Source organism: Dromaius novaehollandiae, chromosome 7 (genome assembly GCF_036370855.1).
Source record: "Dromaius novaehollandiae isolate bDroNov1 chromosome 7, bDroNov1.hap1, whole genome shotgun sequence".
Taxonomy (NCBI): Eukaryota; Metazoa; Chordata; class Aves; order Casuariiformes; family Dromaiidae; genus Dromaius; species Dromaius novaehollandiae.
The window spans coordinates 31,185,563-31,200,208 of record NC_088104.1 but is presented as its reverse complement, the minus strand read 5'-3'; positions in this window follow the sequence as shown (position 1 = coordinate 31,200,208).

Here is a 14,646-nt window from a genome sequence, read left to right as displayed (position 1 = left end):
AAAAAAGTGTCATGTGACCAAGACTTCTTGTTAAATATTGTAAAAGGAAACTTTCCAGTGGCTTGGAAAACTTTCATCTGATCAAAACTTCAGTTTCTCTTTTAAAACCCTCAAAAAGCCATCAGTTGTATTTTAGATCTCTAAAGAAAATATTAGCATTGTAATGCAAATATTTAAGATGTAAAAGCAAACCAAAAAGGCTATTTCAATCTGGATGCTTAGATCTCACCCTTTTAAAAAATACTTTTTTGAGGGGGCTTTTAAAATCTTAATACTTTGTATCTGCATAGAAATTTCACTCTCTTTAAATGAGAGAAAATCAGCTTTTTTCAGAATAATAATTCACAATAGCTGAGTTCCTGGAACTCAAGCGACACTTTTAAAACTACTGTCCCAGCTTTCATCGCTTTACTTAAAGCTTGATTTTACTATAAACCACAGCAAATAAAACAAACCCTTGGAGAACACATGCACACGAACACACACAGGCACAACGATCTTCTCCTAAACTTGCTAAAGAAACTTCCAGTGAAACCTTTAAACAACGACGACAAGATGATATATCAGTACATTTTTTGATTCTGTAAATGAAAACTAAGATAGCGCCTTGAGTCTTTGGCCCCTGTGCAAGGGACACTCCCCCCTTCTCCTCGGCTTATGTAATAAGCGAGTGAACGTTATGCAAGCTTCGCCCATATCAGACTGTGAGACTGAGCTCATGCTGTAATGAATACACAGATTCCCCTTTAAAAAGCTACAAACAATGAGAACATGCTGATGATTCATGAGTTACTACATACACACAGCACAGCAATACATGAAGGTGAGCAGTCTGTGACCTTCGACAGCTGTTTTGAAAACACCAGAAAGGTCACATGAAGAACATTTTAAGAACAGTACCATTTCTGGCATACACAGCCTCCAAATCAACAATAATACTTCTAGTTTTGGCTTCTCTCACTCATGAGTCTCTCAGAGCCATACTGTATTAAGTAGGTCAGCTAAAAAAGTGACTCTAAGCTGTAAAAGAAATGTTTCATGTCCATCTGTGCCTGTGAATGGAAAAGAAGAGTTGTCTGGACTCCATGGCCAATATAAAATATTGGCGAAATAGCTTAAAGTTTTCCTAGGTGCAAGTCAGTATGCATTTTCCAAAAAAACCCTAATAGCTAAACAAAGATGCTCCACATCTTTCCCACAGTTTCACTTGTTTTCGTATTGCTCATTTGCATTCTCTGACTGAGAAAAAAGAGGTTTTTTTCTCTTTTCTGTTTGTACCAACTGAATTACATTAACTAAACAAGATGGGCCAGAACTTAAGCCATGTTGCTCACCACCCACTACCACCAAAGCAAGACTTGAATATGAACTAATCCTGTGCTGGATTAGCAAAGAAAAACCCACAGATGTTCCAAGGACACACAATACAATGTACAGTATCTCAGGATACTCTTCTAGGATCAGACAGAGTGGAAGCATTTCGGAACAGAGGTGAACATAGCACTAAAGCGCCTCATGAGGCTTCACTAAGGAAGCTAGACTGATTCACAGCAATTGTGGATTTCTTCTGTAAACACAGCCACAGTGCCTCCATGTATTATTTCTCAAGCCATACAAGATTTCCTAGCCTTTCTTATCCATCCATGCTGATTTATGAGGGAATTGTCCAAGCTGTCGTGGCTACAGATTTGAACTGAGTGGAAAAGAAAAAAATCCAGTAATCAATCTAGTCTGGATATTGGATAACATTTCTCTAACTTGTGCCTCTAAAACTATTGGCTCTGATTTTCTTAAACTAACAGCTTTCCTAGATAATCAATCTCCTGGTAAAAATTATCCTCCTGGTGTGCTACAGAACAAGTGTAATTGGAAAGCTATTTCTGCAAGTATATTAATCATGGTTAAGAGGAAAACAGGTTCTGCAAAAGTAGGAAGTACTTGACTGTAGAGTAGAAATGGCAATTTATGAAACATGATCAATTTTAAAAATCATTTTGTCCTTGCCATATATTGTGCAGTCACCAGTGGAAAATTCCTGCTTTTTGTGAGGCTATATGGCTGTAAATCAAACAAAATAGGAAATGTCTCCTCAAGCCCTCAGTAAGTAGGTTACAGCTGCAATAATAATACTTGTGGAATGAATGTTTTGGTATATTCATTTTACAAACACCTTAAATCATTAACATTCATCCTTCTAATTGTGCTTCAATGTGCAATAGATAAATACTGCTCTACTTGGCAAGTCCCAAGTTTCAGTTGAGTATTATTCAGTATATTTTAGCATTATTTACATTTAATTTTAGACTAGCTAAGATTGGTCGTGTGACCCTAGCCCCAGGTCAGATAACAGACCTTTTACTGTATTATGTGATTTAAAGTAAAGTACCATCTGAGCTAAAATAAGGAAACTGAAGAGGAAAGAGGAAGCGAGTTCAGGCACCCTCCAACATGACAGATTATAATAAATCAGTTGAACAGAAAAGTGAAAAAATTTTCTTTGTAAGATACAGACAGGATGTTTGTCCAGTTATAAAACTCAGTTACTGCATTAGCAGTTCCATCTTTGAGCAATGTAATTCTTATTTTTCACTGGTTTACAGTTAGCAAAAACAGTGCACCATTATGTCCTTTCCACCAGTACTTGAAACCAAACATCAAAGACTAAGTGACATGTTTTTGTCACTTGAAACTTACCCCAGGAATCATCAGTGCTCAGCTACCCCACAAGGAGAACAAAGTTCCATCCCAAAGTCAAACTAAGGCTTCCTAATGACTTCACTGGGCAAAGAATGAACTTGCAGAGACAGAGATTTCACCTGGAATGAGGAACAAAAAATGACGTACACTTAAAAAAATCAAAAAAAAAAAAAAAACAAAACAAAACCCCCTCTCATGGCCAAGACTTTAATAATCTTATTGCATCTTTTACATCAAAAAATATTTCCATTGTGGGTCTACTACTTAGAGGAGATTTTCCTCTTCTTCTTCTTCTTCTTTTTTTAAGTTTTTCATTTGTAATTTAAAAGTTCTTTATACCAGAGAAGCTTTTTTCTGCTTAAGATGACCAGAGCCATAAATTTCAAATCTAGGCTCAGATTTTAAGCCCTCTATCCCCACCTCTTTCCTCAAAAGTAGATAAAGAACTTGATACGGGCCCATCTCAAGGTTGTCTCAATGTTCTCATAAGACGCCTGAAATGCACTACAATACCAGTACAAACTAATGCAACTTTTCAACAGAATTTACAATTCAAGACTGAACAAGTCAGTCAATTCTCTGCTGAAACGACCTGCTAAGAACCTAGCTACCAAGCACATTGTGCCATGAAGCATATTAATTAATTAGCATCTCCTTTTTTAAAATACTTTGAAGACCTTGTTTTGCTTCCGCATTTATGACTTTAGCAATATATTATCTGCATTCAATTTCATTGCTGATGACACCTCTGATATGAGACAATATGGACATAAAAAGCAAAAGGTGATGCTTCAGAAATTATAGAATCAGAAAAAAGTGTTTGTCTGCATAAAATATATTGCCAGACATGCCTAACTTCAAAGCATAATTTACATCTTTACTACCAGTCTGTAGAGTATTGAAAATGTTCTGAAATGCATGAATCATGTACGTTACTGTCTATGAAACAGTTGTCAGCATATATACCTAAGAGCATTCACCTTCAACATGTCAGCGCTCATCTATGATTTTAGAATTGCTTCAGATCTGAACAAATCAGATGCATTTCTTGTGCACAGAGCGTTGCCATCTCCAGACTAAATATCCAAAGTAAATACATGTGGAAATACTGGACATGCCAGTTAGGTAAGGCTAATGCATATGGGTGGCTCAAAGTGGCAGCCATTCACACCTGGAATTATCTTTATAAATGATTGGGATGATGGAATTGAATGCATCCGCACTGAGTTTAGGGATGATGCCAAGCTCGGAGGAGAGGGAGATACAGAGGAATGAAGAACATCCCTTAGGAAAAGTTACCATACAGAGAGAGCTTGACAAGCTGGAAGATTGGGCAAACAAAAATTGTGCGACGTTTAACAAAGATTATTGTAAAGTCCTGCATGTGGGATGGAACAATCCCAAGCAGTAATACACGCTGCAGTCTGACTGTCTTGATGAGAAAGACCTGGGGATCCTGGTGGACAGCAAGCTGAACATGAGTCAGTAGCTGTCCCCTTGCAGCAATGAAGACAAATCATTTCCTGGGCTGCATCAGTAAGACCACACTCGACAGATCAAGGGATGCAACTTTTCTGCTCTACACTGTGCTTGTTAGGTCACAGCTGGAATGCCATGTCCAATTTTGATCTCTCCATTTCAAAGGAGACATTGAAAAACTTAAGGGGGTCCAGCAGAGGGTAACGAAGATGATTAGCAGGTTGGAGAACTTGAAATATAAAGACAGTTTGAAGGAACTGGGTTTGTTCAGCCTAGAGAAGGAAAGGTTTCGGGGGGGATGTAATCAGAGTCTTGCAATGACTCATAGGTAGTTACAGAAAAGATGGAGGTACTCTCATCACCAGGATGCATTGTGACAGGATGAGAAGAAACAGACACAATTTGCTTCAGAAGATCCATCTGGGTATAAGAAAAAAAATCTTCACCATGAGAACAATTAAATATTGGAATAGATTGCACAGAAAAGTGGTAGAACCTGACTCACTGGAAATGTTCGAGATTCAGCTTGGCAGTGCCCTGAATAGCCTAGTGTAAGGCTCTGATTTCAATAGAAGGCTTATCTCCTGAAGTCTCTTCCAACAGAGAGTTTTTCTACTTCTACAACATGCTTATATCCAGCCTTCTGAAAATGGGTGTTACCTGGTTGCTCTGTCAGTTTTTATTAGATTTAGGTCTTTCAAACATAAAGTCATTCACTACGTAATGCAACTCCATCGTGTAGTTCATAATGCTTCTGTAAAACTGCTAGCAAATCCTATAAGACATTATTATTCTTTAAGATTAGGTAAGGCTTGTGTTACAACAATTTCCATCCGTACAGAATCAATTTAGACTGCTTTGTACTGATGGTAAAATATTCATAAGTAACATTAATTTTAAAGTACTTTTGGAGTAACAGCAAAGTCACTAAATCAAGGAAAAAAGCAGATGTTACAGAGAGAGGAAAACCATCAACATTGCCACAGCAAGAGGATAGTCAGTAAATCAAATGGAGTTGCTACTGAATAGTGCAGAAACATACTGTTGCATTTCACCTCAGTTACGCGTGTCTCCATGTCATAGCCAAACCAACAACAATGCAAATTAATTGCTCTGTGTCATCTTATTTGCTGGCTAATGAGTTATTACAACAGCAGGCACTAACTGCAGTAATTTCTGGAACAGTGAATATTACCATCATAATAGTGCTGAACCGCCATCCTTTAAATTCTGTCAGCCCATATCTAAAATCTCATAGCCCCTCCTCTTCCACAGCCACCTTCCTTTTCATCAAATTACTCTAGGTTTTGTGACACTCAGTCCTGAGATGAACAACCCTTACCAAACCGTCTCAGTCTTCCAACTTCTGTAATTACAGCCCACCTCTTCAATGCACATTCCACCACGTAGCAAGCCTCCTGAGATCTACTCTGCCTTGCTCCAATTCTCCCCCTTACCTAGATTCTAAATGGTTTTAGGGAAAGAAATGGAATTGGTCATTTCTAGATCTTAGAATTTAGTATGACTATCTCAACTTTTGGTGAGAATAGGACTGCTAGTTATTCTGTGTTTCTGTTTAAAATGTAACCTTCTTCCTCCATGTGAATAACTGCTATATAGTGCAATTCCATTAATTCCACAGGGATCTAAATTGCATTTAAACACAGAGTTCAAGAGTTCCACTAATAAACCTTCCCAAGTGGATTCAGTAAGGAACAGTCATGTGAAATCCAATCAACGAAGAGTTCAAACTCCAAACTGAACAGCATTTTTTGGAAAATATACTCATAGGCTTTTTAAGATGTTTACAACCTATTTGTTGTCTCTGCTAATGAAAAGTTAATTATGGGCTGGCAAAACTAAGGTATTTAAGCAGGCAGACTGACAAATGGAACTACACCTCATAAAGATCATTTCCTTTTATCAGCATCTATTAAAATAACATTTATTTAAATTTATAGTACTGGCTTCACAAGCTGAAATACATTAATGTCAAATCGGAGCTCTCTGCTAGAAGCATTTTAAACACACTGTTTGAACGTAAATGTAAGCAGTCTCTTTTGTACCATGTCCTGGAGATTCTATTCTCAGATGACTTGTACAACAGTGGCCTGACCTACAGCTTATTGAAATCAGTGGAAATCTTTTTATTGACATCTTGGGCTTTGGATTAGAACCGTATGTATTTCTGCTTCTTACTTTGTCAAACACTCCAGTGTCTCCCTACCTCACCATCTGATAGTTACCCAAGGAAATTAAATCTGAGTGTAAAAACATCCTCTGTTTGCAACATTTTCCAGAATAGCTGGCATTGAAAAATTACCAAATCTGAGCAGACTTTGTCTTCTTACATAAAACAGCCCTCTAGCCTCATGTTTTACTTGATTATAAACAACTAAAAAGTTCAAGAAATATGCATAGATATTCATCTAGGACAGGCTTTAGTCTTCTAATTAGTATTACTTTAGTTAGTATTGTAATACCAGTTTTCATAACTCCCTTTGATAATTATCACTCTGTATTCTTGATGTTGACTCTAATATCCATAATAAGTTCATTACTGGAGGCTGAGATTCTTTTTCAAATTTCCCTTATTCACAATGTACCAAGAAACGTTTTACCCATTCATTAATTACATTTCCCTGAAACTATCCTTGTTGGATATTCCAGCTGGATTCATGCCATTCCCAGACTTCATTTCTATCCAATTCAAATATGAAAAAGAAAAGAGCAGAAAGGAAGGCTTTGAACAAAGGTGAAAAAATTGGAAATAGATAATTTCCAGTGACTGACCATACATAAAAAACATACCATTGATTTACATTGATACAATCTATCCATCTGCAATAGTTAACCTAATATTATTAATCATTAGGATGAAAGATCACAGTAAATGTTCTGTATTTAGTAAAATAGAAAGGAGGCCTGTAACAAATACTCCAGGCTATCAGTCAATTTGGATTAATGAGCAAGTGAGAGGGCTGAGGTGACCGTCTATGTGAAAATATTCCAAGTGTTCCCTTTAAGCAGCATGGGGTGGTGTAACTGAATTCTTAAAACTAACTGCAATATTATTGTGCAAGCATGGTGTGTTTAACTGTCATGAATCATGGATCAAACATGGAATTTTGCTGCAATCCACAAAATAAGGTCAAAAGTCTGCTCTAAGGTCTCTGCAGTTCAGTGCTCTTCTTACATGCTTCTGTAAGTACGAAGAATATAGACATATAGACCCATGCAGGAGTGACTTATATGGTGTGATTTGATAGCATTCTATAGAAGTTTCTCTAAAGCTATTTTTAAGTTAGACAGTATCTTTTAATATTTTTTCCAATACCCAGAGATGTGATATTATTTTGTATTAAATTCTACAGCGTGTTCACAAGCAAACAAAAATCTAATAGGAAATTTAATTTTTAAAATTAAGTTCTTTGGCATTTTCCACAAAATGCACTTTTTCTCTCGTCTGCTGGGGAGGCCAACACAATAGTTTGCAGTTATGCTGCACAATTAGCTTGAAGCTTTACTGCAGAAATTGCTGTCTGCTTTGGGTGATGGGAATAGAAAATCTCCACGGGAGCCTTTAAGGAACCCTGCTGGACATCAAGCCTGTCCTTGAGCACAGTGCAAAACTGAAAAAAATCCCCCCCTCTTCTGCAAATCATAACAGCAACAAGAAAAGCTACCTGACTTACCCTGCCAGACATTTGTCCCTGGAATAGAACAAGTAGGCTAAAATAGGGGTGCAGTTTTGGTTTCACTGTCTTTGCAAATGAGAATGCTGGACTGTCAAATCACTTCTGAGTTTAGTCTGGAATATGCTGACCTACTATTATACTGGATTAATAACTGTAACTGTCAAACAGAAACCATGTGTGATTTCTCATGTTAATAGCTTCAGCAGATTTAATGACATTTTTAAAAGGTCTTTAAATCTGTCTCACATCTGTCAAATTAAACCATGTTCCATTCATAAAAATTAATCTCTCCTCATTCCCAGAATTCAGATTTTTCTTATGCCTTGCTTCCATGTCCAAACACTCCTCTTCTCAGTGCTAATGCTGAGACTTCAAGCTATACTCTGTCTTCCCAGTTAGGAGCAGCAGAATAGAATTCAATGTACAGCCAAACAGAACACCAAAATGCTTTAAGAGCAACTGATGCTAAACAATATATTATTTCTACTTCCTGCTAAAGAAACACTGCATATTAATTCCACAATGTCTCTCCCTACTAAATATGCACAATTGCTATCATACTAAAATAAAATCTTCAATCTTTTAGGCCACACATGTGCCATCTTCAACTTCTGAATACAGATCAGGACGTAGGGACAGCACTGAATACTGATTTGAACACCTTGTTATTCAGAGGTGAATAACCACAGCTCATCAGGTGCAAAATTCACCACAAGATTCTCTGCCACAGAATTTCAGGAATATAATAGAACATATAATAGGCATATAATAAAACAATCATGAATTTAACTATTCACTAACAAAGGCTGAAAGGCTCCACATTTGTAGTCCTCAAGGAAAAAAGAATGAAAGCCTTTTTGCTTTCAGCTGAGAAGCTCCTAAGCTACAAAGCTCTGCGTGCCTGCAGAGGACCTCAGAGGCAGAGCAGGCCTTCCGCTGGGGCCCTATCAGCTCTGCTCGCAAAAACGAAGGACGGCATCCCCCTGCTCTTCTGAAATCATTTGGTTCTTTTTGTCCTAGGCACAAGAGCCAAGGATCATCACCTTCCCCACCCCCATTTTCACTTATAGCTAGATAAACTTTAAAGGAACATGCTCATGCTTTACATCATTTGGAGCATCAAATAATATCTTAGGAAAAAAAATGATTCAGTATTAAGGAAGTTCTTCTATCACTACAGTGGTAACTGGGTTTCCTTACAGAGTAATAGACAGCTTTCTTAACTGTTGAGAGATTGACTAGTGGTCATTTCTAACAAGTTTTAATTCCCATAATGTCACTTGTTCTCAGATTTAATTTAAATTGCCTGTACATACCCCTGGCTGATAGGGCAAAGGTCTTTTCTGCATCTGAGTAAAACTAATGATATTTCAAGCAGATGGTTTCCTACAATGTTAGGTCAGGACTTATTTTCCTCCCAAAAGCAAACACTCAATCAGTCAAGATATGGAAATTAGCTGATTTTGTAATAAAAATAAGTACTCATCTGCAAAAGGAGTATATATCAGATCTTTATGACTTAATAGATTCCTTGGACCAACTTTTTAAAAGCCTTTAGAAAACAACCCTTTATTACCTATGACAAACCTAACACCATACCAAAGGTTCTGATTACCCCCAATGGTAAGGAACCATTAGAAAGTACCAACTCACTGTCATTGCCTAATATTAATAGACCCATTTATTTCTCTTTGCTGACTACAAACAATTGTATTAAAAGTCTGGCCTATAATAGATTTTATTACATTTTTCATTGAAATAAACTGGGAATATCATACATATTTCACAGTAACTTTAAACTCCTGAAATTAAGTTATAACTGTTATGCTTTGTATGGTTTTTATATTGTTTAAAACACATAAAAATTTTGGGTACACTTTAATTTTTGTCCTCTCACCTTAAGAGATTGGTGTTCTGATGTAGAAATAGAGACAACCTTCCAAATGATAAAAATAACCTTCATTTTCTTTACATTTGCAAATATTGTTTTTCATGACATTTAAATGCAATTTCAGAAAACACCATGAACAGTGAATAAATCTTTCGAAAATTGGAAAATGCCTTTCAATTTTAGAAAGTAAGTTCTTATTTGGGGACATCTGGCATTTATTTCTGTATAAATTATCTTTCAAGGCAATAACCATCCATCTGTGTTTGCTAATAGGAATCTTATCATTCCTTCCTGCTATCAAGATGCTTCTGTTAATTTTTCTCTCAGCAGCTCCTCTGAATTTTCATAGGCCTTGTGCATTATATAGGCCAAAATCAGGTCTGAGATAAGCAGAGGCAGCTACTTGAAATTATCAGTGCCTATTTTCATTTATACTGTGAAAAAAAATTATTCTATTTCTCCAGAGAATGAAAAAATGACTTTGAGGCAAAATTTTATACAGTTTAATGGAGTGTTTCTAGAATGTTGCTAGCGATTATAAGTACTAAATGTTACATGAGAAAAAGAAAAACATATTTCTTACTATATATATGCAGACATATAAGCTTTAGGCTAAAAACTGTGCAATATAATGTATGCAATTCCATTGACTTCAAAGGCATTTAAGTAATTTACATAGTTAGAGAAATCTGACCCATCTTTTTATTTAAAAAAAAGTAACACTATCAATATCTGAAAAAAGTTTTGTCTGTCAAGAATAGTAGCAGTGCTGTAGACAAAAAAAAAAAAAAAAAAAAAAAAAAAAAAGTGTGTGAGAGGAGGCACCTACTGCAGCTAGAGGGGCTGTTTTCCTTTCCAAAAAGGATAGAAGTGACTCCAGTCCTCGTACACTGGCTAAATCTTAACAAATTGTTAAAGTGCACATAGGGAAACAAAACTGCCTATATATCTGAGCTGAATGTAAATTAGCATCCTCTGAAAAGAAAGAAAGAAAATGACTAGACAAGTAGGCTAGAAGAAGAGAAAAAGCCCATAAATTGGAATGTGCTTTTGTCACAAGCTTTCAGGCTTTCAAACATCAATCTATTAGACAGAATCTAGGAAATGTGGTTTGTTTATTCTTTTCCAAACAGCATAAGGTAAAAAAGGAATCTACATCCAATGGATAGCAAACAGCTAGCATGGAAATTATCTTTGGAAAAAATATTAGGCAATAGTCATGATTATGATTTTTAAAGACCATTTCCAAATTTCCAATATATACCAGACTGTGCCACTTAACTACAAACTGACCTGAGTAAAGCCTGCAATGCAACACCCAAACCCAAGAAAACATCAGTTGAAGTCCTGGTATGCAAGGAAGTGTACTTCTGCTTAAATTTCTTCTCCTTCCTCATTGCCATGCTATTTAATACGTCTAGCCAGTTCTGTAAGGCATAAACCTGTTCCTAAATGGCCCTCTAAAGATTTTTGGAAAATAGTAAAACCCACATATTAGACAACAGTTTAAATATCATCAGTGAAAATATGACCATGCACATGTTTACACCTGTGCTCAAGGATCTTCAGTGGGAATAAAGTTAACTTATGTTTATGCAATGAGCAGGCATGTATGTAAAGGACAAAGCTTTCCTATATTCTGGAAATAATTATTTGCATGTTTTAAAAAGTTCTGGCATCCTAAAGTGAATACAATGTATATAGAAAAATATTCATTCTTCAAAAATAGTTTTTATTATATCTGAGCGAGTAAGTTTATCCTGGTGTCTTTTATTAGGAAATCCCACAAACAGATGGTCTACCTAGTGTAAAATGTTTTGGAGTGTGTTAAAGTTGTCTTATCATGAATCCCGATAGAAAACAGAAATTTTATTTTTCATCTAGGGATGTAGGTTCCTGTAGATGAAAAATAAAAACCACCATTTCATTCTGCTATTTCACCACAAATGAACTCTCAGTTGTAGTTTAAAAGTGCAGACGAAATGCAGTCCCAAACAAGTGATGCAGCAGTGACTAAGTCAATAAGTAAATAGTCTTCTTTAATATCAAAAGAGCTCATCTTTGAGGGCAGTAGAAGCAGAATGTTGGCACGTACCAGTGACATGGACACCGAAAACAGGCTGCAGACTGCTCATGTGAGAGTTGAGCTATACTCAGCTCACTTTGATCTCTTAACTTTGTGCCTCTCAGAATGTGTTGTGCCCCTTTTACACAGGGTAAGCCTCTTCATGTGTGCCTGTTTTAGACTGTCTGGTTGTTTGAGGCCACTTATATCAATATTTACTTACATTTACTTATATTTTACTTATATCTCTTATATTTAGCAGTTATCCAAATGTTTGACCAAGTTCAGAACTGCAATATCCTACATGCCAACTATGCCCACATGGCAGGTCTGAGTGAACTCACATGCTTCTTACTGTAAGCAGTTTGTGACTGTTGTCATTGAGGGACAAAAGATAACCAAACTCCTTCATCAGCAGAAATAAAAGATTTCAAAATAAAATATCCAGGTAAAAAATAAACCTCATTTACTCACTCACTATCTCTGAGAAAATCTGCAGAGGTCTAATTCTTCAGAAACTCCAAGTGTCATTTGTACTTTCTACTTCTCTTGAGTAGCTACTTCCTTCTCCTGTCACATCAAAGGGACGCTTCTGAGAACTACCGCATTTCTTTTGCTCTTCTGCATTCCTACGTTCCCTTGTTTTCTGGACAAATCTCAATTCATAAGTTGTTTACACATGATATCAAAACTTCAAAAGCTAATATTTGCTTAGGAATAACTTATTATAAATCCTCCTGCTAGTTTCTTTCATACAACCATCTGTTAAACCACACAAATTGGTTCAAGCATCCAAATAAACAGAAATTTATGTGTATACTTCACATATAGTAGCCCCAACCCCCCCACACCTTTGGAGTTGCAAAATTCATTGGGAATGCCTTTCCTCAAGAATTCTGGCATTTCCTTTTTTCTGGCTTAGCAAGAAGTCCAGAAACTTTTTTGTGACTTTCATTTCCACCTTCAGCTGATAATTACAAATGATCAAAGGCAAAAAATGCTAAAAAAAGTTGACTGAATTTTTTGTATTCGGGGGATGTACATTAAAAAAATTAAAGTAGGGGCTGAAGTTCAGCTTTTTGCAGTGTGTAATCTCTGTGCAGAGTTATTCACGCTGGGACCTTATAACCACCTCACTGCAGTTATTCCTTACTAATCTACTTCTTCCCTTATTCTTCTGCTGTCATCACTTCACAATGTTCCCCCACTCAGGTTACACAGAGGCCCACGTCTGCTCTGTGTCATCTAAAAAACATACTCATTTTGTCCTACACATATTCGCTCGTTCAAATCCTCCAATATTCTGCACACCAACAGCTCTCTTGGCCCATTTCTCATCATCCTTTGCAAACTTTTCCTTCTATCATATCTTATTATCCTGATAAGAACCTCTTGATGTAGTTAACTGCCTCCACAGATCCTCCTTCAGGGTTACTCCAGTTCTTTCATCATCCAAATTCCTCATCACATTACTAAGTAAGCTCCAGATTCCTAGTTAGTATACACAAATCCCCCTTTTCCCTAAGACACTCAGAAGCAGCTTGGGATAATTCTATCTGCAGCTACCTGTGGAGCTACCATTTAACTTAGAAGTTAGGCACAACGCAATTGTCAAGTGTGGTGCCAATTGAGGAAAGTATCTTTTAGCTCAAATGGTAGAGGCCAGTTATTTGGTACCATGAAAACTACCAGTTATTTATAATGTTAAAATACCAAATAATAAAAAGCAGAAAAAAATCATACCTAAAAATTTCAAGATTTAGCTCTGCTGACAAACTGTACAAGAATCTGTATTCACACAAATCAGAGAGTATAACCTTGACTTTTATTTGAATGAAAACATAAAATAGCAAGTTTGGACATTCCTAACATGAAAATTTTGTTCTACATTTTGACATCTGAGGTCTGGTTAATATGCAAAAAAAGTGCTGCTTTTATTAACCTATATTTCCAAGGATTTTTTGGTTTTGAAACAGTAGAAGACACAGTATTTTAGTAGCAAGTTCATGATCTAACTAGCACTGTTGAGTCCAAAATAGAGGATCTGTTTTGCTATTAAAAGGCAGAGTCAACAATCAAAAGACAGGAAGGTAATTAAAGACTTGGCTCATGGCCAAGCCTACAGCAGTTTTGGGAGTCTCAAGGTATTGTTTTCTTAAGACTCTATTAGATAGAAGTAAAGCTCTAAGCACATGACCAAGGGGTTCCAAACTGAGGCAGACTATAGTGCCTTGACATCATGGTCTTTCTTGCTTTTATGCAACAGCTCTCTTAGAAAGGGTATCCAAGTGGGCGAGCCGTAGTTTCATGGCATTTTCCCTACCTCCCTGGGAACCAGCTTAAATTCATCAGAAAGAGTTCACCAAGGTCTTCGTTCAATGTTTATTCTGGAATTAGGGGGGAAGTTGATCCATGCACCAATTGTTCTGGATTGCAGCTGGTCAAGTGGATATTCAAGAGAGTATCTTATCAGGACCTAATGTGGCATGAAACAATATTAATTCCTGCTGGACTCCTCCCTATCTGCTACTGTGCAGGCAGAGTGATCTCACTCAGTATAGTAGTATAATAATAAGGCAGGAACATACAGAGGTGGGAGCAGAAAAGCACACTGTAAAGACCCATTGCTGTCAAGATAAGGGAACAGGAGGTGTAGCATTGACTGGAGCCAGAGAAAAAGTGACAGGCAAAAAAAATGGCAAGCAAAGGAAAACAGGAGTACAAAAAGAGATGACAGAGACAATAAACAAAAAAAAAGGGATGTGAGAACCAAGATGAGTAAAAGACAGTAGTCAGTAAAGGGAAGTGAGAACAGA